Consider the following 27,913-nt stretch of genomic DNA (forward strand, 5'->3'; position numbering starts at 1 on the left):
ACAGAACCTAGACCTGATCTATAATCAAAGAACACGTTGGCAGAGACCTTTATTCAATATGGGACCTAAATTATGGATACAGATACAAAACCCTGTTTTCAAGTACACCCTGTTTGAATATTATAATATTCCAAATTCCAAGTTGAATAAGGAGGAAAACATAACTTAATAACTTTTATTTTTAAATTTTCCCGTGACAGCTTGTGTGATACACTTACCAAGATTCGATTGTTTGCTGACTTGCACATGGAAAATGTGCGTCGAATGTATATGTGGCACTAAAACTAGCCAAACACAGTGGTTGGAAAAGAGGATATCATACTGTGATTAGGCCTACTTTCTGTCTGTTTATAGAGAAAAACTTCCTTGGTAATTACAGAGGTAATATTCAAGTTTCCTCCCATGATTTAAGGCAACACATGACTGCAGTTTCTCGAGTCAAACTATGAATAGAAAGCAGGAGAATAGAACTGGATGAGCTCATGATTTGAATAGTCGACATGACCTCACTGGTGAAAGCTCCACGTCACTGTGCACGACCAGAAGATGAGCCTCACTGCCTCTGTTAATGCTGTACATATATTCTTCCCCTGTGTTGAAAAACAAGCCAATTTAGTCTGGAGGAAGCCACAAAGAATGCTGAGCACCTATAGTGTTTCCAGAAGGGGACATACGGGGCCATGTGTGGCGCAGTCAGATTGGCAGAGCCGACTCCTTACGAAACCACAGATATGCAGACGTGGCTTGATTTTTCCCAGGCTACACAGGCACTGACAGGATGCATAGATCTTAGCAGGACAAGCCTCGAAGTTTAAAGGGCAGATTCACGTTTTCTCAAGCTTTTTATGAAACAATACTCAGTATTCGTTGACAGAGTTATGGGTCCCTGTAGAGATCTGGCCCTGAAGAGATCCCTTCCTCGCCCGACTCTAATGGGAGGAAAAATCCACAGACCCCGCACTGGGTGTCTTCCAAAGCTACCTCGTTCTTAGCGTGAAAATTCCCTCTTCATGTTTTCACACAAAAATATATGAACCTATCCTTAAAAAGCCCTGCTAGCATCCAGGCTGCCATCAGCGGTCAAAGTTGTACACATATCTTTTTTTAAAGTTATTTTTTTGGCCATTTTATTTGAATGGACTAGTAGAGACGGACTGGAAATTCAGTCCCATTTTAAACTAATACACACAGTGCAAACCACTTGCTGTTAAGTGATCACATCTGTCTCGGTCAGATTAATAACTATAAGCAGATTTGTTTTTCTTTACTTCTCATGCAGATTACCAACTAATTGACATTTGACATTCATGCTGAGACTCTCCTGTTCTGTCTAAAGCGCTGTAACGTTCATGAAACCAGTTTGAGACGACGTCAGCTTTGTGACATGGAGCGTTTAGTCGCCATTAGAAGATGATGAACTGTGGCCATAAAGGGATGAACATGGTCAGTGACACTACTCAGATAGACTGAGGCATTCAAACCATCATTCATTGGTATTAAGGGCCAAGGTATGTGTAAAGTCCGGCTAGTTGTCAAGTGACCATGCATTAGCACACACCGGAAAGCAGGTCTCGTGGGGTTAGCCGTTAGCCTTTAGCCTGGATACCTCCAAAAGTGCTGTGTTTCTGCTTCCAACAGCATCAGGGCCTGTGACGTGCAGCAGGTTTAGACTCATAATAAAGGCACTGGAGTTTGGTCGCTCGTATTCTGCCAGTCTCCAGAAGATCCTGGCTGTAGATGAGTTGCTCAGTAGAAGACGCATATGACGACAAAAGCCCTGGAATACTTGGTATAAGCTGCATATATGAAGAGGAGAGGCAGAGACTGGATGATGATACAGACAGCAGAAAATCACACAGATTAAATGTGCATTTAAGAATTTTTCCAGAATTTGGTGATGCTAAGAAACAGAAAAGAAAATATTTCAATCCAGATTTATGCATCTCCAAAGAGCTAACAACATGTCTAACATGGAGAACGAATCTCTTCTAATTGGAAAGAAATGACTCATGATGCTCTAGTTTAAGCTCTCCCTCGTCCGCTCCCATCCCCAGTATCTGGGAAATTCTGATTTCTTCTACCATTATGTCCATGCCAGGCATTCCCTCAATTCAACTTGTGAAAGGGTGCATTCCTTTCCAGCTGAGCAGGGGGTAGTGTTGCCCCAAAGATTAGCCTTCCTCTCACCCCCCTCCTGGAAAAGTCTTGCTCTGCCGATGCTTCCTGAATTCTTCCTCGGGTTGTCCTGGTGTGAGAGCTTTTTTTTAAGTTTGGGGGTTTGCACTGTTCTTCTGGCATTCCATGTATCCCCACAGAAAACACTCACTTCCTGTACTGTGGTAGACAAGACTCGCTGGAAGGGAGGCTGAGTTCTGTCACTGTGGTGAGCCCCACGAAGAAAAAAAACAAAAAAACAAACCTCTGAAAACCCCCACTGCCTCTTCATTTGCACCAGTGGAAGATATGCACTCATGAAAATGAGGAATGATGAATGGATCAAGATTTAATTGGGCAGCAGTTAAAAGGCACTTTCTAGTTTCACTCCCATCATCCACTTACTGTTGAAATTCTAATAAAAAGCTGCAAAAACACTAATTTCCTCCGAGGGTTGCTTTGGATCTCCCCCAAACTGCTCAGACTCTCTGTGAAAAACATTCAGAGTCAGGAGGCGGATTTTGTTTGCTGCATTTCAGGCAATTTTCTTTTTAAATCCTGTTTTTTAAGGTGTTTTAGTTCTTTAACGATTTCACATGTGGGGAGGATTAAACTGTAACTTATTTACAAACAAGTTTAGGGTTATGGATAGTTAATGGCATCTCATGTTTGGTTGTAACGTTTTTATTTAAAGCTCCATACTTTCCTTTATTTGAAGTGTTGCTCCATAAGAAGAAGTAGTTGTACATCTCCTCTCTCAGGCCTCTCTCAGGAGCTGTAGTAACAACAGGTCGGTGAACCAATCAGAAGACAGGAGGCTCTGATCCTCTCTTCTGATTGGCTGACTTTTTTGGCTGATCATATAAAAATATAGTAGATTTCAGGTAAAACACTCAGAGAGACCGTGGGTGGATGGTGGGTCCAGGTGGCTTACGGCATGACTGAGAGGGATGACTGCTTTGTTGTGACATCACAAAGTTCCAGAAGTCCTGACGGCTGGTTTTAAGGCTCAGTTTCTGAATACAGGCTGTGTGCATTTCTCTGTGGACTGAGGCTTTGATACTTTCACAGTATTAATATAGAAGCTAGACCTGATCTATAATCAAAAAATCCTACAACATTGAAGTTCTACAACATGGGACCTTTAAAAGTTCTTCAAATTTGGTGCAAGCATTCACTCAGACTTAAAGACGGTGATGTCACGTCCTTATGAACATGATATATCAGCAACGTCAAGAAGAAAAATTGTTTCATGTGGCACAAATGTTCAGATTTTGGTGGTTAAAGGTCAAAGGTCAAGGTCACTGTGACCTGACAGAAGATGTTTTTGGCCTCTTGAATGTGATATCTCAAGACCACCTTGAGGGAATTTCTTTTGATTTTGCACAAACATTCAGTTGGAACCAAGGATGAACTGATTAGAATTTGGTCGTCAAAGGTCAAGGTCACTGTGACCTCACAAAACACGTTTTTGTCCATAACTCAAGAATTCAGAAGCTAATTATGACACAATTCAACACAAACGTCTAATGGGATAAAATTATGAAGTGATGATATTTTACATCCAGATGAACCAAGGGATTTGACATCTCTGGTGTAAAACACCTTTGGGATGCTGCAGAACAGGAGACAGGAACATGATGTGATGTCAACATGGCGCAGACTCTCAAAGGAACCTCTGGTGTAAAGCAAACCTGTCTGTTTGGCTCATTTCAGTGCTGACACACCACCGACATTTACAAAACGACGGAAACATTTCCCTTGAATGAAGATTCTGCTCCATGTTGACGTGACTGCATCGCAGCATTTCTGCAGATTTTTCAGCTGCACATTCATGTTCCTGTCTCCTGTTCTACCACATGCCAGAGGTCAGGGACAGGATTCATGTCTGGAGCCCGGAGAGGCCACTGAAGTTCACTGAACTCACTGTCATGTTCATGAAACCAGTTTGAGACGCCTTTAGCCATTAGAGGATGATGGACATTGCCAGCAATAATACTATGATAGAGGTTGATTGGTATTAAGAGGCCAAGAAAAGAAACAAACCAAAACTCCCCATTCATTTGTGTTACAGTCGTCATACATCTTGTTCATATTCATAATATCAACCTAATTAATTAATTTGTTTCTTATAATCATTTATTTTTTTATATACAAGTCTATATTTACTGCACATTCCTTTTCCCCAGCCTTCGTTACAGCAGCGAGTCTGCTCCTGATTGTTGTTTGCTGTGTTTGGAACTATTGATTGTTTTCATTGTTTGTTAATCTAGACATAATTTTTTAATAAGTCCATCAATCTCTTAAGTCTGTAAAAATATCAAATGGTAGTGAGAAACGATCATCACAATAATGCATTATTGAAGTCACGGAACTAATTTACAAGGATGTAAAACAAACAAAAGCAGCTGGAAGCTGGAGGCAGTGAATTCATGATATTTCTGCTCAGTGAAAATATCTTCACAGTGTTTGGTTTGACAGCATGTTAAGTTTTGAGCAGCACACTGTGCAGTCTGTGTTTTCACCATTTGATATTTTTTTAACCATTTTAGCATCTGCATGTGGAGACAGTGACATTTTAGTGACGTTTTCTGTCAAAAATGAATCAGAAATTAATTCATATGAAAAGAAATCAAACATCCCAGTAACCTGTAAACTCTGTAGACAGACAGAGCTGCAGCAGCGGCAACGCAGCAGAGACGCAGGCGGTGTGAACACACACACGTGCTTCTCTGCAACAACTCAGCGACATCAGCCGCCGCCACACACACACACACACACACACACACACACACACACACACAACGATAACTCTTTCATTTTATGATTTTATTAATTTTGACTGAGTGCCCTCTGTTTGATGACACTGCCTTTGGTTTATTCGCCCTGTAAGAAACTTTAAATGTATTTCAGATTAGCTAAATTAGCTAAGTTAGCTTAGCTTTAACTCTGTTGCCTTATATGACCTGCAAGTCTTATTCTGCTGCTCTGTGTAAAGCACTTTGTAACATCGGGTTTAGAAAAAAGCTCTCTATAAATAAATGTTATTACTCCGATCATTATGGGTTAATTATGAAACCGTTATTTTAATCGAGTAATTAATGACCTAATTGTTCAGCACATGTTTTCTAAACCTTGTCAGGGAAAGCTGATGTGTTGAGCAGATGTGGGACTGGAAAGTCAAAGTTGACATGAAACCGCCAAACTCCATCTCCCAGTACACCGTCTGATAAAGTGTATAATACAATATATCATGGGATTTATCCACGGTAGAACTGCACTCACTCATGTCTCCCTCTCCTCGTCTGTAGAACCACAAGTTAGAAATTCAAACACTAATGAAACTGTAGATTTGCCGTCAGACTTCTGGGAGGTTTCGCAGTTTATTCTAGAAACTTTGGTTTTAGTCGAACATGTGGAGTTGTCTCTGTAGATTCGGTGGTTCTTCATTTATCTCTGACTGTCATCTGTACAATGTGTTCACATGAACTGGAGATCAGTTGTCACGTCATGCGTGCTGGGAGAGTTTGTCTTGGACGGCGGCCCTGACGAGCTCTGTATAATTTATAATCTGACTGAGGCTTGTTAAAGCCTCTGCAGAGCTGGAGGAGACTGGGACAACATGGAGGCAACAGAGGTGGAGCCAGTTCACACACGATACAGTCATCCGTCTTTTAAGAACCTCCATGTTGTCCTATTAAGACTTAGGAATGTTTGACATAGTTATGTGACTCGCGGTTTAGTTTATTAGGAGCTGAAGTGAAGTGAGCATGGAGAGGGTGAAATACAAGTGTTTGCAGAGATTCCCTCCGCTTCACATTCCAGATTCATGGCTTAAACATCGACATGGTTTACTCATTGGACCGTCTCGCTGCCAACAGCCAAAACAAACCTGACGACGCAGTGGATGCAGACGCCAAGCTTCATATCTTTTGGTGTTTTTCTGCGCAGCTCTACATGGACAGCTAATGGATCTAACACTTGCAGTCTGTCTGTGGAGATTTAAAGACACCTGGAATAGTCATAAAGTGGGTTTTTAGTATGTTTCTTCTTTTTACTGTCCACCGAAGAATCTCAGACCGTTTCAACTTCTTTCCTTTAGTTTGATGGCAGCAGTTGAGAACGCGCCACAGGACATATCAGCGCCGGGTGCGTTATGGAGATTTTGCTCCGTGTTCACATCTGCAGAGAAATAAATCACAGAGCTTCATTTGAAAAACTCGCCTCGAACAAGTCACAGAAACTGAGTTTGCGAAAAAAAAAAACTGCAAACAAAGCAAAGCTGATTGGGTTCAGTCACCGGTGCTGCACGTCTCTCGCAGGTAGACGGCTACAGTACTGACAGCAGTGAACAGATGGTAATGGCTGTCACTTCAGTCAAAGACACAACCACAGCGTTCACGCACTTTTCCTGTCTTAACGTAGCTGTAGCCACGTTTCAAAGAAATCTAAGATGCAGCAGTTCCTTTATTTCCCCCCTGTCCATCCATCACACTCAGTCTGCCAGATCCTGGCGGCTGGGAGTTTCACTGCATGAAAGATGCTCTTCTTTTACAGTTGAAGCCAAGACATGTCCCGCCACAGATTTACAATCTTCTGATGGCAAATTCACAGAATCTCTGCAACTTTTTAGAAAAATTAAAAACATTTTCAAATAGCTATTAAGCTTGCCTTGAGGTAATTTATCCTAGTCACCTCACACATTCTGATTTGTTCGTTGACTCAAACATGTCTGGTTTTAATCAATGTTGACTTTTTCTGGCTACGTCCACACTGATACGTTTTCATTTTAAAACAAAGTTTGTCATCAAACTGAAGGCTAAAGAGTTAAAGGGTTAAAGGTCTGAAAATGCTGCTTTTTTTAAAACAGAGTTTCAAAAATGAAAACTATCTCCTACCCTCCATCCTGGGCAGGTGCAATGAAGTGTAAACAGGAAGCAGATTGTCTACTCTGCAGAAAATCCTCTGAACAAGGAGCAGCAAAGACAGCTGCAGTGTCAAAATGCAGAATGTAACCGAACAGCAGCTGCTAGCAAAAACAACAAGGCCAGTAAGGCTTGTAATTCATTATCCATGTTGCTTTCACCACTGGTAGTCGAGGCTGATGAGAGCCAATCAGCCAACTCAGAGAAACCAAATCCCTGCGAGGTTAATTGAATGTCTGTACACCATGTGTGTCGATCCGTGTGGTTACCGCGGATATCTGTATCAAACTTTGTGCCAATCCGCCCAGAAGATCCAGACCGCAGTGACTGACCGACAGGTATTTCCATCCCCAAAGCACCTGCACGTGTTCCTGAAGGGAGTCGTTGGCTTGGTGCAAAGGGTCATTTTCTCTCCTTGGCACTTAAGACTAAAGCAGTTTGAGTATAGACACTCGTGTCTCCTCACTTGTGGCTGCGAGTATCAACTAAAAGCCTCAAATGAAATGCATCTTCCTCCCACTCACAGAATGAAATAATAAGAAAAGCTGCGAAGACACGGCTCCTTTTCACTGAGATCCTAATTACCATGATGATGGAGCGGCCCTGCGGATGGCGCGGATGCTGCTGTTTGATGGCGTCTCTAACTCCTCAGGATGATTTCCCAGAGGAGCACTCTGATTAGGTAAGATGTAGTCGCAGCCTGCCCCGTTAAACAGATGTCCACAGATATTAAGCTAATGAACTCGGCGGGTTGAGTGCTCGCGGGCGTGTGCCGCCGCTGTCACACCCAGGCGCTCGCCCCGCCTTTGAAAGCGACGCTCGCAGCCAGATTGCGGTTGACCTCTGCTGGTTGACCTCTCGCCATAAAGGAATTGCAATAAAGCCCCAGATTACAGCCAGCGATACCTCGGGGGCCTAATGGAGGCGTTTAAGGAGGGATTTTAGATGAGCTGGAATTCCCCGGTGACAGCGTGGTGTTATTGTTTGCTGACACTTGTGTGGAAGAGTCTCACTTTGTAAAATTATCCCTCGTCTTTTTTCATTTCCTCATTGAAGTGGTTTATCATATCGTGTTTTCACCGTCACGTGTGTCTGTGTTCTGAAGACTCGAAGATCCCATTAAAATGATGGAATAGTATCAGACTGTCTCCAGACACATTTTATCATCCAGATTCATACGAACTCACTTGAAAACATTTTAAATCTTTTTAAAATCTTTATATTTATTTTTATTTTTATTTTTAATGCTTTGTGACGGAGTGTTCGTGCGAAACCAGTTGTGGCAGCTCTCAGATCATTAAAGGTCACAGGTCAGGGTGAGAACTCTGTCTTCCATTTCCCTCCCTCCTCAGGAATAAGTTTTCCTTCAGGAAGAAGATTATCTGCTGAGCTTCAGTCTCAGCCACTTAACCTCTCAACTCAAATTAAACCTGGCCCGTCCTGAGAGTAATCACTTGTAGCTCTGCCGGTGAGAGACTTTCTGTTTCAGTGTGGTTATGCAGGAGCGGCACGTTTAACAGCATCAGCTGCTGGCTGAACAATGTTGGAACAGCCTTTGGATTTTACACTGGGGTGAATACATTACATTCTCATTTTTCCATCCAGCCTAACAAATACACTTGCGCCCATTTCTTTAAATGAGGTGTGGTCAGGTGCATTGTTGGAGCAGTGTGCCGCAGCTGTTCCCCTCCATCAACCTAGACTAATTTTGTCCCACCACAGTTTCATAATGAACCGAAAGTTTATTTTACATTTCTCACACTATAAAATAAAAAAAGGGAGGGAATGGGAGAATGGGGGAATCTGAATTACCTTAATACCTACAGGTCTCTTTCTTGTTCGATTTTACAACATCCCAGTGCCCGCAGCGGAGGTAAAGCACTCTTAATATTTCTTAATAATTTAAATTCTTTCACATGTACGAGAACCACTTCACTTAACTGTAATTTGTGTTCAGAAAAATACGATTTTCACGATAAAATTCCAGGGGAAATAACTCTATCTTTGCTACGTTCAGTGAACTTTTGCCTGACGGAGGTCCATCAATGAGAATAAACCTTCACAGGCAGGGAGGAGGAGGAGGAGGAGGAGGAGGAAGACTCTGTAGATCACATACAAGAGGAGCAGAGAGAGGGGCTGGAGTTCACTGGATGAAAGCGAGAAAAAATGCCAAAATTCCTTCCATCTCTCTGGGTTCACTCTGAGGTTTTAGTCCAGTGAAACTCCTCCTGGCTGTTTCACCATCCTCCCCCTGGTCCAGATTTCCATGTGGGCTCCAGTTACAAGTGAGGGTTGGTTTGGAAGCTGGAGAGGACTCATCACTCATCACTCATTATGAGTTAACAGACAGATGAAGTGCACACGTTCTCTTTATTTTACACGTGAATTCAACAACTCGGATGGCTTAAACAATAAAGGCAGTGAAGGGATTCGGTGAAGCGCTGAATAAACGCCTGATATTTTTTATGCATGCAGCTGTCTTGACTGGACTGAAGAGAGATGAAGCTTCAACAGCGGGAGACTGTTGCTGTGGTTACAGTAAATGTAGCTCGTCTTTCAATCAATCTTTTGCCAGTTTTATTCTTGAACTACCTGATGGTTGACATTTGTATTACTGTATGTAAATATTTGACTGGAAATGGAACATAATTCTCCTCCTTTCCTGGATGTCATTACATTATGTCTTGTTCAATAGACAGATGACGAACAGCTGTTGATTTACTCTCGTATCCTCAAGGTGTCTTCATTTTCAGAAATAAAGGTCAGATACCTTCGGAAAACCCCCTCAGCCCACACCTTTCCATCATCAGATATAAAGAGCACTGTGTCCGACCATTTCTGTAACTTTCTGAAACCAACAAGCCGCATTCGCACCCACTTCCTGCCTTGATTGGCCAGCTGTGCAGAGGCAAGAAAGGAGCCAAGCAATGTACTTCCTTCTAGCTGTATTATTTTCATTTTTCACAAAATTGTTTGTGGGACTCCCCCCTCCCCTATGACAGCCGGCGTTTCACCCCTGTGCGTCCATTCAGAACAACGACAAAAACTTTTGATTTCCATCGCGGTCGAACAGATTGCCTTACGAAGCGACTCTGAGATCTTAAATCAGCTCCTCTGCGGTGGAGCTACTTCTTGTCGAACAACAGGTGATGCTGAACCTGGCAACCCGGCAACACAATTTTGTTTTTACATTACTGTTTATGTGCAAGATAACAAATAAAACTGGATTGCCTTAAGGACTTTTTGTGTTTGGACTTTTTTATTATGTTTTTATGTCTTTTTTTAAATTAGTTTGGTCATTCTCATTTCCTGTTTTATTTTTGAAGTAACTTTCCTTGTGTGTTTTTACTTCCTGTCTTTGTCCCGTTTTCCTCCTGTTTGATTGTCTGCCCCGCCCTGATGTGTTTCACCTGTGTTTTACTGTCCTTCTGTATTTAAGTCTCTGTCTTCCCCTTTGTCCTTGTCAGTCTGTCTGTTGTCTCCATGGTGATTCCTCTGAATCTCCAGTTTTCCTTCCTTTCCTGAGTCATTAGATTTTCTCTTTTTATAGTTCCTGGCTTCTTTATTTTGGATTCATGTTTCCTTTTTTTGTAAGTTTCCCTTTTTTGTTATTTATTAAATCTTTTTTCCACTTTCACTTTAGTTTGTCTGCACTTTGAGTTCACTTCTTCTGGCAAACCTGACAGAAATGTGTTAATAAGTGAGCCTTAGACTTGTTAGTGGGTGTGTCTCTTTTTTTTTTTATATCTCAGACAGAGCCTGGTCCAGTTTTAATGCTAAGCTAGGCTAATCACATCCTCACTTCTGCTCAGTACTTCCACACACAATACAATAGTTTTGATACCTGATTGACTGTTTTTAAAACTTATTTCAGGGCTGCAGCTCACTCTCAAAGGGAAGTGTGAATTTCATTACCGTTTTCATGTCTGTCTTTATCTAACCTAAGCTACATACAGCCTTGTGTTGTTTATTCATGAACGGTTTGTCTCGCTGGGAGAAGTCTCGCTCTGGCCACTGTTACTGGCTTTTAAATGGCTGCCTATAGGCCACAGAGAAGCTCCAGGCCTTAGACATGAATTTAACTATTTTCATGCAGAAACACAAAAGTAACGTGAAGTTTGTTCAGTAATATATAACCTAGTATTGAATGACTTGTTCCATAGAGGGTTTTGGGGGATTTCAGAGGCAAAACTGATTTCAGAGCATGTACTAGATACTACCTAAATACCCTGATGCCTCAACAACGACAGCTCCTGCCGTTGAGTGATGGGTTCATACGATCCATCCTGTCAACAGAATCGATCAGGGGCTCTCTGTGTCTCCTTGTAGTGCTGCAGTATCAGATCAAGCCTGGATACCTGCTGATAATAACTGGCTGCCCTGGCTCGTCTAATAGGAATGAATGGAGTCTTGAGTCCAGTTAAGGGTGAAGCTGTTGAAGTAAGATGGTTGAAATGGACACGGATAAATAACGTGGTTTATTTGGGCTTGTTTTCCAGGCACCCCGCTGAGGGGCCTCACAACATCCCAATGCTTCTCTCTGAGTTGTTGCCTGGCTACTGCCTCCCTCTGAACACGGCATATTTTTATCACGGTTGCTGTGTGTTCTGCGTCCTTCCCCCGGCTGCTGTGTGCTCGTTCGTTGGTGCGCTCGGACATTATTTGCTGGAAGACGGCCAGTCGGGCCTTGATAGCATCTGGCAAATACAGCGGCGCATCGTCTCATCCTATTTGTCCTGCAGCAGGGTTTTATGTTGCAGAATGGGTTTGGCTTTTGACTGTTTGTCAGTGGATTCCCTCCTGAACAATTAAACACCTGCAGTTGTGATAAATGACGTGGCCATTAGCGCGGGCAGCGCTGTCATCAGCGATAATGGTGGCCATTTCCTGAGACAGTCACAGTTGGAGGTGATGATGAACCAAGCCCATTACGGCGGTCACATGTGACTCTGTGGAGACTGCGATGACATATTCTCCCTCTGATCTATTCAGACATTTATTAATTAGCTATTTCAGATAATTAATTCCTGGAAATAAATGACTACCTTTAGCGTCCCAGTGTGAAGCTGTATGATGGAGCCCTTCAAATAAATCACAGGCCTTTAACTCAGTGCTATGTTGAATGGATAGTAGCTTTGTGAAGCATGACAGCCTAAAGAAAACCATCTCCTGAGGCTCAGCGGCGTGCAGGCGGCAGGGGCCCGGGGCTGCACTCCAGCTGATTACCAGAACCACAGGAAAGGCGACGTGCTCTCTCGTTCCATCCCTCGCTCCGCTCATGTCTTCCTCTGCCCGGCTCTCGGAGCCGAGACCTGGCTGCACACCCCGGGAAAAGAAGCCACTTAGCAGATGATGATGCTTTCCCTCACCAGCCTGTGACAGAAATAAGGCAAGTGGGCATGGAGGGGGGGAGTGTGCCCATCTGCCACAGCTTCATCATTCTTAATATGCCATGCGTATCGCTGGGAGACCAGCAGGGGTTTGTGGGAAGTGAGGAAGCAATTACCAGCAGTAAACAGGCTGCTGGCTTGCCTTCATCGTACACTATTGCAGCAGTGGAGTTGCAATTAGAAATAAACAAAGCCAACCTTTACACCTGGCATTAATACTGTGTGTTTGCCTTGTTTGCATATTGAGTGGATTATGTCTGTGTGATGTTAATATCCATCCTAGTGCACAGTTTTTCGTTATCTTGCCAAAATGCATACTGGTAATGTTTATGTCTATTTTTAATGTTGTAAGTAAATATTCCCTGGCTTCTGTACAGCAGCACTCACGCTGTCCTGCAGACACTCACATATATTTACACTTTCTTGTAAATGTGACAAAATAGATATCTGAGCTCCGGATTCAGTTTAACATCCAGAACGCAAACTATGATCTGCAGAGCACCGACGACAAACACACTTAAATCACAAAATGTCACTGCGACCTCCCAGCTCTCATTGGTCTGTTTTCTCTCCCGCCGGGAGCAGGTGGTGGTTGCATTTACAAGACAAGCGGTTGTAATACGACCTCCTAGCGTCTTCAGGCCAGACTGGAGCCTAGAGTGAGTCATTATCAGAAAGTGACGAGACGGGCCGGTGCTAGCCGGTTAGCGTGCTAACTTAAGTAAAAGAAAAGACGTGAAAGAGACAAGAGTCAACATTGACATTACTCTCCACAGATGGAGACAGCTCTCGGGGAGTGAAGAGATGAAGTTTGAAGCTGAACGTTTTTCTTCTGGGCTGGTAAGTGAACAGCTGTTAATGCTAACATTGGCTATGTAGCAATAGCAAAACTTACAAAGAGTTCCTTTAACCTGGGAGCCCGTACGAAGGGCTAACACCCCCAACAACACATTTCCCAGGGTCACTGAGACACACGCTGAGATTCTCAGTATTGATCAGCGCAGCTGTATCCCGATGATACAGCTATTATCTCGGTTACAGTATAGTTTATTTTCTAGACGCAGCTTCACTTACAGTCAAAATACTGATGATAAATGAAGTCGCTGCAAACAGTGGTGGCAGGCTGTAGCACTCGGCTCAGCGATCCTACTTGGACGTGGCAGAGAATCTCTAGAACGGAGTGGTGGACACATTTGACCAAGAATAAATCCTGGCTCAAAACTATAATAGCATATGGAGATTTGCTAAACGGAGACAGACAAAGAATTTCAGTGAATATTCCCAGTTCACATGAAATGAACAAAGAGTAAAGTTACTGAGTTTCAATCAGATTCTGAACGCTCATTAACCAAAAGCTGAAACAGAATCGAGTTGACTCCAACAGGAGCTTTAGTTCAGTAGCTTGAAAAACTACTCGACATTTCCTGGAAACCAGTGAAAGTCTCATATCACCTGACTGAACTGACCCCGTCCAACCCCCCCTGAAACCTTTGTCATTAACCTCTCTAAAGAGTCTGACACCACTTCCCAAAATCTGTTTTTTTCCTATGACGCTGCCACTCGCCTCCTAGATCTCATATGGCCAAGGTGCTGTGTGCCCTGAGGGGAGGGTGGGAGGGATAGGAAGCTGTGGTGGAGGTGTGTGTGTGTGTGTGTGTGTGTGTGTGTGTGTGTGTGTGTGTGTGTGTGTGTGCGTGCGCACACACCTGGGCCTTCAGTGCCCACAGGGCGAGGGTTTGTTTCCACTAGACTAATCCACAACAGAATTAGGGAATTGTATGCTTAAACAGACATCTGGCTGCTCGGTCTGGAACATTGTCCCTTCCAGATTTGAGATTACATTTAATGCTCCTCGCTTTGTGAAAGAATGAAGCTTAGAACAGAATACAGTGCATATTGTTGTACTGTAAACTGTCCAACCTTGGAGTTGAGGCTGAAGGAGAGCAGCTGAAGCTGTGGTGTTGCTGTACGGGTTAAAGCTCCATCCAGTCTAAAGGTCTCAGTCCGTGTGTTGTTTGATTATAAAGCAGGTGTATATTAATATATATTAATACTGAGTTATCAGAGAAACAATCAAAACACGCTATTTCATGACGTCACCCAACGGCGTCTTTTGTTATTGTTTTGAATGAGACACCTAGAGGCAGAAGTTACAGACTGTGTGGACTCTTCACACGACTTCCAGTTCAACAGAAAGTCACAGTCACATTAACCACAGAGCCGAGAGCTGGTCAGTAAAAGCTTAATCACCTCCATGGATGGGAGGGAGGGGGTGGAGGAGTGACTGACACTCGATACCCTTAGACGTGTTCAGAAACAGTTTAGCAGAGTGGGTATTATTTTACAACAGGACACACAAACTGTGTTAGTACAGGGGTGTGTCTTTTTTGTTTACTCTCTCTGTGGCTCGCAGGGGAAATAAGAGGAGAAACAGCAAACAGGACAAGAGAAACCCAATCCCCGGCTGCAGGGGCTCCTCCCTGCTGAGCAGGTACCGCACACTCAGACCGCCTGGTCTCATTTAAACATTAAATTGTACAGAACTATCCATCATCTCATGGGATGCATGTATTGTCATGTTACCCAACCCTTGTGCAGAATGAGCTTTACATCAGAAATGTCCTTGTTTTGCTGAATTAGCAGCAAGGAGACGGGATGTTTGGCCCCCCACCAGAATGACAATGAAACATGTCTGCCGCATGTTAATGAGCCTCCTGTCAGCGGAGACGAGAACATGCAAGTCTAATGCAGTGACAGGTGTCATACACAGAGGCTCTTTGTCTGCCACATGTACAGTACATGGCCCTGTATGTTGTGGAAAATGGAAGCCTTGATTATGGGCTGAGGAGCTGCACTGTGAGTGCTGTATAATACATGCTGATGCCTGCTGCGCTGTACAGGCTCATTTATCTCTCTGGAATGTGGAGAAAAATCCTCAGTTGCTGTTTCCTCCCACTGTAGATGCACTTTATTTTTAATATACATTTCTATTTACATTTAATGCAAATGAAGTTTGAGTATAAATGGACCCGCAAAGATACAAGTTGAGTAGGAGTAGTGTATCTCCTCTGACGCAGATGGTGCTGCACTGTGTGATTGTGGAGGTTGGGTGTGTAGGGTGTGTCAAAAACATTTTGGGGTTTTGCAGAATAATCACATATCAGCACTCTGGCCGGTGATAGGATCCCAAATATTAAAGGCACTTGTTGGCAGTGGCGATCCTAAACTCTGGGCCCATCGAAGATCACACACACATAGACTACCAATAGATTGCTGCAATTTCCAGATGTCCCCTAAACGCCTCACGTGCAGGCAATTGGTAGACGCCAACTACAGCACACGTACTGTATAATGTCTTTATCATCATTAAAAAATGTGCTCATACGAGGGGCCACTGGGGGGGCCTTTTTCCCTTTAGGGACCCCAATCATTTGCACTATTGGCACAAATAAAGGGAGGACAGACGATGACAAGTTCGTGTAACTCTTTAAAGAAAGCTGTTTTTCTGGATTGTTGTAACAATAACTGAATAACTTTCTTACCATCACATTAAGATGCCAGAAAACACTTAATTTATTTCACCAATACTCACATGATCGAGTTCTTAATCATACGAGAGACAGTTTTATAAGTCGAACTGTGCTCCTGGGAGCTGACTTAACTGTATCCATGAGCAAAACTGGGTTTTGAAATTATTTCAAATGTGGTCACTGTAAACATTTGTGGTCACACCCACATGAAAAAGCCCCCGAGCAGAGAATAAATCATCCCAGGCCACATATGTCTTCTCAGTCTGAGGTCCTCTCTCTCTCTCTCTCTCTCTCTCGCCCTCAGCTTCCATCTGTACAGTAATCACAGTTCGCTCTCTCATTCTCTCTGACAGACGTACGCAAGATGTCTCGACCTCGATGACCTTTTAGGGAACATAGTGTCCGAGAATTCAAAATGGAGGAAGCATGTTAGCTGTGTCGCATCTGATTTTATATAACCTTGCCCTGCCAGAGTATAAACTGCTCCATAATAGATGCACTGTTTGCAAATGAGCCAGTTACCCTAGATAGTTGAGCAACACCTTCCACACCTTGAAGTTTAACAGTTATATCATATATATATATATATATATGTATAGCAGTATATGCTACTGCAGCTACGTCTCCTGGTTAGCAAGCCACCTAGGCGAGCCTTTCCCCCGCCCACTTCAGGAGGCTACGCAAATGAATTCTGTTCAGCCACTTCCTGGTCTGACATGTTACATATGTATTGCGTTAGCTTAGCTTTGTTTGAGAAGAATCGGCCTCAGTGCATGTGCCATTTGTACCATTTGCTGTAGGTGTTGGGGTGACATACTACAGGTAAATAAAAATGATAAGCAGTAACATAAACAACTAAGCTACATGTATGATAGACAAAACATATTTGAATGTTTCCATATGCTGCAGTGTGGCTGCGTTTGCTTCTCCACTTCCTGTGTAGACTTCATGAACTGTGGTTAGCTCCGAGGTGACAGCTCGTCAACATGAACGACACATGTTTGGGTGGAAACCTGAGCAAGTGAGGGGAGGGAGAACTGCCTTCTAACACTTCCTGTCCCCAGGCAAAAAGTTGCATAATGCTCTGTAACTCTGAATACAGTCTTGTCTTCTCCGTGTCGGACTAGGCTTTTGAATATTACATACGTGCTTTATATGTTTCTGTTCACCTAACGATCTGGCCCGGGGGGGCAACATGAGCGGTAGGCCAGAGTATCTGATGTCACTTCACCTGGTTTACACACATGTAAGTGGAAAAGTTACTTCAACCACAAAGTATCTTCGTCACTTTTTCATAAATGAGAATAATTCATTAATCAATAGTCATTAGGTCGTCTTGTCAAGGTGTGGAGAGATTTGTTCCTCTGGCGGGGGCCCCCGAGGACGACACAAAATGAATGGATTGCAATGGAAAACTCGGTTATTGGTGGAGTAAACAGATCATGCGGTCTCTCCGCAGAGAGGAGATGAGTCCATTTCTGGCCTCCAGCAGCTAGCTGTGGTTCAGGAGCCGGGCGTCCATTCATCAGAAGCTCAGTGGTTCGATTCCCGGCTCCTCCAGCTCGGATTCTGAAGTGTGCTTCGGCAAGATACTGAGGCGACATCCGCACTGCTACTTTATCATTTTAAAACGAAAACTATCTCCGTCCAGAAAACGTATGTCACACTAAGAATGAGTGAGCTGGTGTTAACAGGAAGTGTTTCCAAAACTCTGTAGTAGTGTTGATGGCAGTCAATAAACGTAGCAAAAGTGATTAATTAGATAGTAGTGAGGACGTAGCCTGAACCCCCAAATTTCCCGTTTGATTTCCGGTGTGTGAATGTGCGACTGGGTGAATGTGGCTTCCATTGTAAAGCGCTTTGATCTATCTATATCTGTATCTATTTAAATGCACTTTTCTTCCACTCACTGTTTCCTTTTTGACTTCAGTACACCTCTTTGTCACGGCAGGCTCGTCAGCTTGCCCTCAAATGCAGCTGCTAAGAACAGCTTTTGCCTTAAGTTGTGTTTATTGGACAACACATCATACTAGTCCAGATGCGTCTGTGTTTTGTCGGGCGCCCGCCTGAGCTGCCTTTTGCTTTTCGCCCACTGTCACCACCGCTCAGACCTCGACCACAGACCAAAAGTGGCTGGAATCTCCCCATAAGCTGCAATTCCTTTCGCTGCCAGTGAATGAACAATCACATTCTTGTCATTTTTAAAAACATTAAAGGAAATGCCTGGAGTAGCAGAGCGTGTCATCATGCAGCATGGGAATTCTAACAAGAGGCCCTTCCACTGTTGCTGCCTTCTTATCAGCGATGAGCCTTTTGTTCTTTGTGTGTATGCGCTGCCTCTGGGTTGGACGTGTCATTATAGAACTATCTGTATTGCAAAATGGAGGGCGCAAAGTTAATGAAATGCCTTTTTAACAACCAGTGTCCCCTCTGTAGCCACAGGCGAAAGGACAATGACGCTGTTATGTACTCGGGTTTTAAGATGGGACACAGGCAGTGGTGTCTGCGGGAGAGTCAGAGGTTTTGCTCTCAGTGAATGTACTTTTGTGACGGCTCTCCACAAAAGAGCCACACATCATGTCAAACAGGGCCGTGTACAATGAAAGAGCATTATGCTGCGATGTATAGACTTGTACCATCTGGATTCCTGGCAAGTGACAGAGGCCGAGACTCTGGGCGTTGTTTGATTTTCATTAAGGACGAGGGCAGATTTATGTGGTCCGTACCCACTGGGGATGATGGCACTGAATGAAAATACAATGACTGCACACAGACACAGATATCTACACAGCGCCAGATATACAGATGAATCACCTCTCTCAGTCGGCAGGTGTTGTATTGTGCAGCCGAAATAAAGTCAGGTCAGCCTTGAAGTCCCCTGCTCAACACGAGAGAAGTTTACAAAGCTCAGAAGTAAACAGCTGGAATGACAAGCATGAGTGCAAGTCAGCACAGTGTCTCCAGCCCGGACGACAGCTGATAGTTATGTGTTGCCTCTTTTAAACGGAGATCCTGCTATTATTGATGTTAAGAAGATCCCTCAGTGTGTGATTTTCAGACAGCATGCTGTAGTTCCTGGATGAGAGGCAGGGTGGCCACCGGTCCCAAGTGCTGAATGCAGTTTGTCCTGTATTTTTGTACACATCATTTTATTTAGAAAGTGCTGAGAATAATGAAAGGTCAAGTAAAACCAAACCAGTGTCTATTGTACTTTAGACTATATTATACAATAACCATTATAGGTGACAAGGCAGGAATCGGCAAATTGATCATGTCAATATTCCATCCTTTCACTTAGATTTGGAGCTAAAGGTTAAAATAGTTATTTATTTTATAATTCATAAATATGATTGATATTCGACATTATTGATACGACAATGCATCACTTCCTCGTGGTTGTTTCCTCCACCGATCAGTCAAGTTTTTGGAAACATGGTCACAGTCTCTCCCACCTGAGTTACAGCACATTATGATGTCACAGTGAGGTTGACATTTGACCTTTTTTGGATATAAAATGTCATCAATTCATTTCATCCTTATAAACGTTTGAGTTTTTTTTGTGAGGCCACAGTCTGACAGAAGTGATGAAATCCTCTCTGGGCGTTCGTGATACATCGTATTCACAAGAACGTGAGGCCACCTTGACCTTTGACCTTTGACCACCAAAGTCTAATCAGTTCATCCTTGAGTCCTAGAGAATGTTTGTGCCAAATTTGAAAAGTCCACAGGAATGGGACGGATGGACAACTGGAGAACAGTATGCCTCCGGCTCTAGTTGTCGCTGGCACTGAGGCATAAAAATGAATTGTCAGTCAGTATTAGGCTACATTTATATGTTACCCTTGATATATACAAATATATATATATATATATATATATATATATATATATATATATATATATATATTACTTTGGCTTATAAACACATGAAAGAGTTTATTGGCATTTTGAATTCCCAAAAACTTGTTGCATCACGGAGGAGGGCCCGGGGTGAAGGAGCCTTATTTCTTCACATCTCTGCTTGTATGGCCGAAAATCTGTGTGTGTGTTATGAATGTAATATGACTGAAGCCCTATATGAGTGAAGTCCATTAATCATTTACTGAATAAAGGTGAAACTCGCCTTATAAATGGGGATACACTGACAGGAAGACATCAGGCCTTAATAGACTTGGCTTTACAGTCGATCTTGTAGTATTGTTAAGGTTGTTATCAGGCCCAGATGTGACAGCAGAAACTCACAGCGCTCTCAGAGTAATGCCAAACAGGAAGCTGGAATAATAACAGCCCCCTCAGCTGTATGTCACCGCCCCAGGACATCAGATTCAACCAGCACCGTGCAGTCCAACGCAGCCCAGGTTTGCCTGTGCGTCATAACCACTGCGCTCTTCCCTTGCCAAGCTGGCCAACAAAAGCACAGCAATGGGAAGTTTTATGTGCTAAATTGTTGCCATGGGAGAGATCATCAAACTGGGTGTTCTCCCTTCACTTGTTATCACCCCCTTCTTCCATTAAAAAAAATGGAAGTGCAAGTGCAGGTTAGTGTGTTGTTGTTGAGAGAAACTCATGATTGAACCATTTAGGATTTCAGCGTTGGATGGTGCCTCCACGCATTTGAAGCAATCCCTGTCAAACGTGTGATAATTATATTTTATATATATATATTTTCAGTTTTTGTTGTTGTTATTGTTTTTTTTTTTTACAATTTATAGTTTCCCATTTAAATTTTGCCATTTTTACCAAATGTTGTATAATGAGTCAATTTAATTTTTTAACACGTTTTTAAGTCAAAACTGTCTGCTTTCAGTCTGACGGTGAGGAAGAGATGATCTGGCGCTGTCCAAATTCCACACGATTTTTACAGAACCATCCCATTTATCGTCACTTTCTTTCTCTCTCACAGACACATACACGCGTCACGCAAAGACAAAACTGATGGGGTCACATTTTTGCCTGGTGCGTTTTCTGCTCCACGTCACGAATGCTTGTTTCCCTGTTCTCAGACTGTGACCCTGTGGCTCAGGAAGTTCTTTGCAGCTGTACCACCGTCCCAACTCTGACAGCTGCTCTGAATGGCAGGATGTCCTGTTTAAAGGTCCCCCGAGAGGCACCGTGGCAAGGTTCACTGACCGCCGGAAGGATCCCCAGTGCCACGAAACAAGGTGGTAGACTTGCACGTCAGACATTATACTGGCTACAAGCAGCAGTAACGTAGGTAAAGTGATGTCCTCGTTAACGGATGGTCAGACTCAACCATTACACAGTTTTCACAGTTATTCTAAATTCATCCCTGAATGTACTGGCTGTACAGACGCTACCTGTCCCTCTGTGTGTTTATGAAGTAGGAGCTACTTGTAAGTTTTGCTATTGCCACATAGCTAACATTAGCATTAACAACCAATCAGAAGAGAGGAGGCTCTGAGCCTCTCGTCTGATTGGCTGACTGTTTTCTGAGTGATCCAATAAGAATATTCAGATTTCAGGTAAAAACACTCAGAGAAACGATGGTGGATCCAGGTGGGCGGGGCTTCGTCACTGCTTTGTTGTGACATCACAAAGTTCCAGAAGTCCTGACGGCTGGTTTTAAGGCTCAGTTTCTGAATACAGGCTGTGTGCATTTCTCTGTGGACTGAGGCTTTGATACTTTCACAGTATTAATATAGAAGCTAGACCTGATCTATAATCACACTACACATGGACAGAGACCTTTAGACTGGAGGAGCTTTAAATAATTTATATCTACACTATCTGCACTTGGCAAATACAGTTCAATCATGAAACACAGCTCAAGTGAACAAGAATGAAGGAGATTTTTTTTATTAAGGCTTTGGGCATGATGACATCAGTAGGATTTATTGGGATAGAGCTTTGTTTATAGTAAGCAAGATTCTTCTCAGGGAGCAAAGCAGTGATCACTGTATTGGAAAGCCTGCAAACAAATACCAGTAAAGTCGCCTTTTTAATAATTGAGAGGTGGCTTCACTATATGACCACAACAAGGCATTTCTATGAAGTAACCAAGGAATCCACTCGTCCACAGACCCAAACACGCAGTCTAAGAGGAAGCTTAGGTGTCCGTCGGACTGGAAATACCATTTTCTAACCTGTCTGGAGATGGTAAGCGGTGTCTGAGCCGAGGTCTGCCGGGGTGAAGGGCTCCGCCGCCTCGTATCTTTGTTCGCTACAGGAAGTGTGCAAAACTCATCTGCTGGATTTTCCTGTTCACAAATCAATGTCGTGTCACAGAGGGAATTATTTTTACCCCACTTATCAGCTCTGGAGCATCCTCTAAAGGTCACAGCTTTCACCATGTGGTCAGTCAGTTTACACACTGAGGGCTTCTTTACAGGAAAGTTCTCATGGCTTCAGATAAGCAAGATGTCTTTTTGTATGCCATCATTGTTAACCAGTCAGATAACATGACTTGTTGGGGTCATTAGATGCCGGGGACTCGGCGCTCAGGATGACACGATGACTGCATTCCATCAGAATGTCAATGCCCCCCCAGTCCAGCTGAGCCCGGCTCACTTCCTGTGGATCAGGGCTTTCTCTCATGCACCGCTGAATGGGGATGGTGTGACAGCGCTGAATTGGGTTCCTGTTTTTGCTCTTCAATCGAAAGTGATACGCTTGCCAAGGTTCTGCCCACTCTTCAACTTTCTGCCTACTTTAACGGACCCAGCAGCTCGCAGGAAAGGAGAAGTGAGAGTGGGGGGTACTTTATTAAAAAGGATCAAATAAAATAAGAAAAGCCCCTGTGTCTGGGGAGATTCCTCACTGACCAGGGCAGATCAGAAACTTTTTGTTTACACAGAAAAGTCTTTATTTAGAGTCAATGTATAGAACTTCCTCAAGGGTATTTTTTGAGGAAGACATGATTTTTGATGTGGAAAGAGATGTTGTCTTTGGTTTAGTTAGTTCCTCTGTGCAGGCCTGTCAGACTAGGGTTAGTTTTAGCCGACTGCCTCCACACAAGTCAAACTTTAACATCCCATATGTTACACTTGGTGTTTTATTTCAAGTGTTGATCCATAAGAAGATAAATTTGAGGTTTATAAGAATCAAAAGTACTTTAGTTTTACATCCCCTCTCTCAGGCTTCTCTCTTGAGCTCTAGTAACAACAGGTCAGTGAGCCAATCAGATGAGAGGCTCAGAGCCTCCTCTTCATCATAAAATCGTCTGCTCCCATATTTTACTTGGATTCAGTGGCTCAGAAGTGACACTGACCTCCAATAGTGGAGGGGCTGAAGCACAAGAGACTCCTGAGATATTAGTACAGGGTTCAGCTCAAAGGATGCTAGGTCCTACACTTGCTGTAAAGCGTAACCCGTTGACATCTTTTGTCAGACTGTCTCTGTTCTGTTAAACGTATTATTACTAACTTATTATTTAAAATATCTTTCAGAATGTGTGTAATGCAGGCTGTGTGTAAAGCGTTTGTTCCCTCCATGCCCCGGCCAAAATAATCCTGCTGACATGTCTTTCTCTGAGACTGTTCGGATGTTTACAGCAGACGCGTCATTTCACCGTTCACATTCAATTCATTAATGAAGATGACTTTTGTTTACTACCTGTATGACTTGTTTACTACCTGACGGCTCATTTCTCATCCCGTCTGTCTTATTTTTAGAGATGTCAACATATTCACATATCTCAGCAGTTAATGTTGTGAATATGAAGATACATACTAGGTTGTAATAAACTGCAGTTTCACTTTAACCCCCCGGCAGTGGCACGAACACAAACTCCACGCAGCTTTACATCCTTGTTGTTCCCATACTTTGCAAACTCATTTCATCCCCTCATATCAAAGCAGGAGACGTTTGTTGTTGTGGCAGCAGCTCCTGGGATTCTCAAAATATATTGTGCATAAATTGAGTTACTCAATGTAAACTTAGCTTGAACTTAACTGAGGTGGAATATGAGCATTACACGAACTCCTGCCACAGTCATAAACCCACAGGAATGCCTGTCAAGAAAAAAGAATATATCTGTAATTAATTGCACATTACAGTGGCTCAGAGTCAGATTCCTCCATTGCAGCTCTAATGTTTTCCATTATTGTCGGAGAATGTGTTGATGACTTTCTTTCTGGCCGAGATGAGTTGGAAACATCATCACTTCTGGCTTGGATTCCTGCGTAGCTTTGTGATTCAGCATCTCACCTGGCTGTCCTTGTCACCGGGCCTGTATAGGAACAAATGATGTAGGCTTTGGCAGGCCTGCAGCAGGGGAAAACAGACCTTCACATGTGGTAGAGATATTCAGAGTAATAGAGAACTGAAAGCAGATTTTGTGAAAACAGTTTTTGCCATAAAGCTACTGGAAGGAATATTTGTAGCTGCCAAGAAAAGCTCAGGATCAGTGTGTCGTTTTCTGTATTTCAGGACCTGGAAGCGCCTTAAATGAACCTTTGGAGAACCTTTTATCCACTTGATTTTTCACAGGCCACCCTCCCTTAAATATTACACTATATAATACACACTCTGTAGGTGTAAGAAGAAGAATCTGTCTCATCAACAAACCATGTCGGTGTCGGCAGAGGTGCTGAGTAGCAGTTCCTTTGCCAGGAGGAGAGGTGGAGAGCCTCGCTGCGACTCTTCAAACAGTCTGAGACCAGAGCTCATGAAGGGAAACGGGTTTTCTGAGTCACATCATCACCATGACAACTGCATGTGGAGCTGCTTCCAGATCTGGAACCGGCCTCCATGTAATAAGCCTCCCAGTGCGAACTGAAGACTCAAAAATTGGAAGAGATTTCCAAGTGGGAGCTGTTACTGTATCTCAGGGAAATATAGCAGGCATACACAGAATTAATTTTATCAGAGAGTTTTTAAGGAATTAAATCTCTTGATGTCTGCTCTTCTTAATTTAACTTAAATGATTAGTTTACCCTTATTACAAAAAACATTTTTTCTCTCTTACCTCTCCTGGTATCTGGCAATGATTAGTAGTTTATTCATCCAGGTTTTGAGATGCATACCTACCTTCGTCACCATGGTTACTGTAATAACAGTCATGGCTTCGTTAGGTTTAGGAAGAGATCGTGATTTGGGTTAAAACAAGTACCTCCTCAACATTAGACGGTCTTTGGTAACGTGGTTAACTTCGTCGAACGGTCATGGATAATAGAAACGACATAAACTGCTGGTTTCACATGGGAATCGAACAACGCTCTCCTGCGTCGTATCCGTCCATCCGCCGCAACCTCCTCCTGACGTGGACTTTGCCTCTCTTTATACTACATCACCGCATAATAACTACGACCACTAGATGTCACCTAGCAACAAAACGTAACCATGGTTTCATGATAACCTGCCGCACACACGACCCGCGGGCTAGTGCGTCACAGGAGGACAGTCTCTACACATCCTTTGATGGGCTCACAGCTTTACGTTTTACATTTCATTTTAAAAAGACATTTTAACAACGCGTCTTTCTGGAACTACGTCGCCGCTGAAACGACTTCTTCAGTAGAAAATAGTCCCTATGAAAACCCTCTGACTATGTCTTCTGCGTATTATCTAGAATAAGTGTGTTGGCAGAAATATTAAAGACAGGGTAAACTAAACAAAATATACTGGCATGGTGCTAATTAGCACTAAACACAAAGTACAGCAGAGGCTGATTTGCTCTGCAGGTTTTTGGTTGTAAGCAAAGCAGTGAACAACTTACCACTTACCACTTATCGCCTACGGCAACACCACTGTCGGCCTCATTCATGGTCAGATGGCGCTGAGCAGACCGGCACCAGACCACCATGATTTGTGGTTTAGTTGAGTGGCCGAGCCTGCAGGAGATTGTGCTACTTGTACCAGATCTATACTGTGAATCACACAGCACCAAAGTAGAAGGCTGAGTGAATTACAGGTCTCTTGAGAGGGCCTTGTTTGTGCATGGAGACAGTCATCACGCACGCTTCGCCCTGCCCTGTCATTACTAACAACACTGTGAAACCCCGGTGACAAGCTAATGACCGGTGCCAAAGAGTGACTCATTCTCTGGCTGGCACTCTGCATCCTGGGCAGGACGGCTGATGACCAGCCCTGATGGCCAAAGTGTAGCAGAGAGGTTACGTCTGATTGGAGCCTTTAAACTCTGACAGAGATGCTGCTCTCCCTTCGTGGCCGAGCTCGTCTTTTCTTTTCTTTTTCATTGCAGTTATGATAACAATACACCGGGGCTGCAGCTGATGATTAATTTAATCAGCAAGCTTGGTTTACCTCAAGTAGTAGGAGACAATTCAGTAAACGTAATTTGCCATTTTATCCATCTTTTTAATACAATGTAATATTATTTTCTTTTGTTTTCCGTATTTTGATTCCATTGTGACAGTTGTGGACGTGTTCTTTTGCAAACACTCCTTTGTTGTTCTTTTTAACAGATGCTCATCTTTTAGTACAAGTACAAAATTGTTGCAAATACTCAAAGAAAATTGACATGTCTACTCCTGAAAATGTATTTAACCACAGGCAGATGTCTAAGATGGTGAGTTTCTCCACAGTCCTGCAAACATTTTTGACCTCCTGTTGAAAATTTAAAGGATTGATATTGTATAAAGGTCTCTGTCCATGTGTAGTGTGATTATAGATCAGCTCTAGCTTCTATATTAATACTGTGAAAGTATCAAAGCCTCAGTCCACAGAGAAATGCACACAGCCTGTATTCAGAAACTGAGCCTTAAAACCAGCCGTCAGGACTTCTGGAACTTTGTGATGTCACAACAAAGCAGTCACCAAGCCCCGCCCACCTGGACCCACCATCCAAACCTTGCAGGATTTGGTTTCTCTGAGTGTTTTACCTTAAATCTGCTATATATTTTTTTTTCCATCACTCAGAAAACAGTCAGCCAATCAGAAGAGAGGCTCAGAGTGGGGAGAGATCAGAAAAAAACTGAGTAACAAAATAAACTGAGAGCAAGAAGAGATTGAAATATTTGGTAGATACAAGCTAATGTTCAGCATTTACTCATTTGTTAGCTTCTACTCATGTGTCCCACAAACACCAAAAAGGACAAATTCAGTTTGAGTGAAGACAAATCCATCACACTTCACCAAGGTTAAACTGTAAATTTGCAGTGATTCCTCTAACAGCTGCTGAAACAGGCCGAACCAAACATAAAGATGCAAATAACAGTTGTGCAATGAAGCAAAAAGATGATGTGTGCATTTAGAGTTCACACATGTCACTTGTTTGTATCCATGTGTTTTTTTTAACCGTTGCTGAAAGGGGAACAAAATGCTGGAGCCTCATTAGGCACCAAGTGTATTGGTGTATATGAGTGTCAGTGCTGGGGAGCTAGATTACAGTCCAGCAGGTCTTATCTCCCTCAGACAGATTCCACTGGCAGGTGGCTCAGGACATTAGCTTTCCATCCCTTTTCACCTCATTGTAAAATAGCCTGAGGTGCAGCCCTGCGTGTTGTACCTCAGCAACGAAAATCGATGTTGCCCCATTATTCACTTTAAAATGTTTCAAGCAGAAATTATGTTTTGTATGTCACTTTTGTTCATTGCACACTTGATTGAAACATAAGTTTTCCCTCATGATGATTTGTTTGCAGTAGCAGCTCGTGTGTGGAGCTGTATTGAACAAGAAAGTCTCCAGATTATTGCTTTAAATGAAGGTACTTAAAGCAGCAGTGATTTATTTCAAGTTACAATGTTTTTATTTAGTTTTTTGTCCTGTTTTTGCACGATTGCTTTTCTGAGTTAGTTCTGAGTGATGAAAGTTTAGCTTGTTTGCAGCACAGTTTTCCCCTTCAGGTTCCCCGTATCTTTGTGCACTTCCTGCTGACAGCGTTCAGTACTACAAAGCTGTACAAACCCACGTGACTCAACATGGCTCGTACAGACTCGTTACCCTTGCCACATGCCAAATTGCGGCCCTTCCAATATTGAAGCATTACCTCCG

At 43.0% G+C, this 27,913-nt stretch overlaps 1 long non-coding RNA gene across 1 annotated transcript in view; it reads left to right on the top strand.

The window, feature by feature from the left end:
• Positions 1-27,913, top strand: part of LOC130187803 (uncharacterized) — a 128,121-nt gene that overhangs the window by 41,126 nt on the left and 59,082 nt on the right. The window contains exon 3 of the long non-coding RNA XR_008830502.1: positions 13,246-13,309. This is a non-coding gene — a long non-coding RNA (uncharacterized LOC130187803). The remainder of the gene's footprint in view (positions 1-13,245; positions 13,310-27,913) is intronic.

The sequence above is a fragment of the Seriola aureovittata genome, chromosome 19 (genome assembly GCF_021018895.1).
Source record: "Seriola aureovittata isolate HTS-2021-v1 ecotype China chromosome 19, ASM2101889v1, whole genome shotgun sequence".
NCBI lineage: Eukaryota > Metazoa > Chordata > Actinopteri > Carangiformes > Carangidae > Seriola > Seriola aureovittata.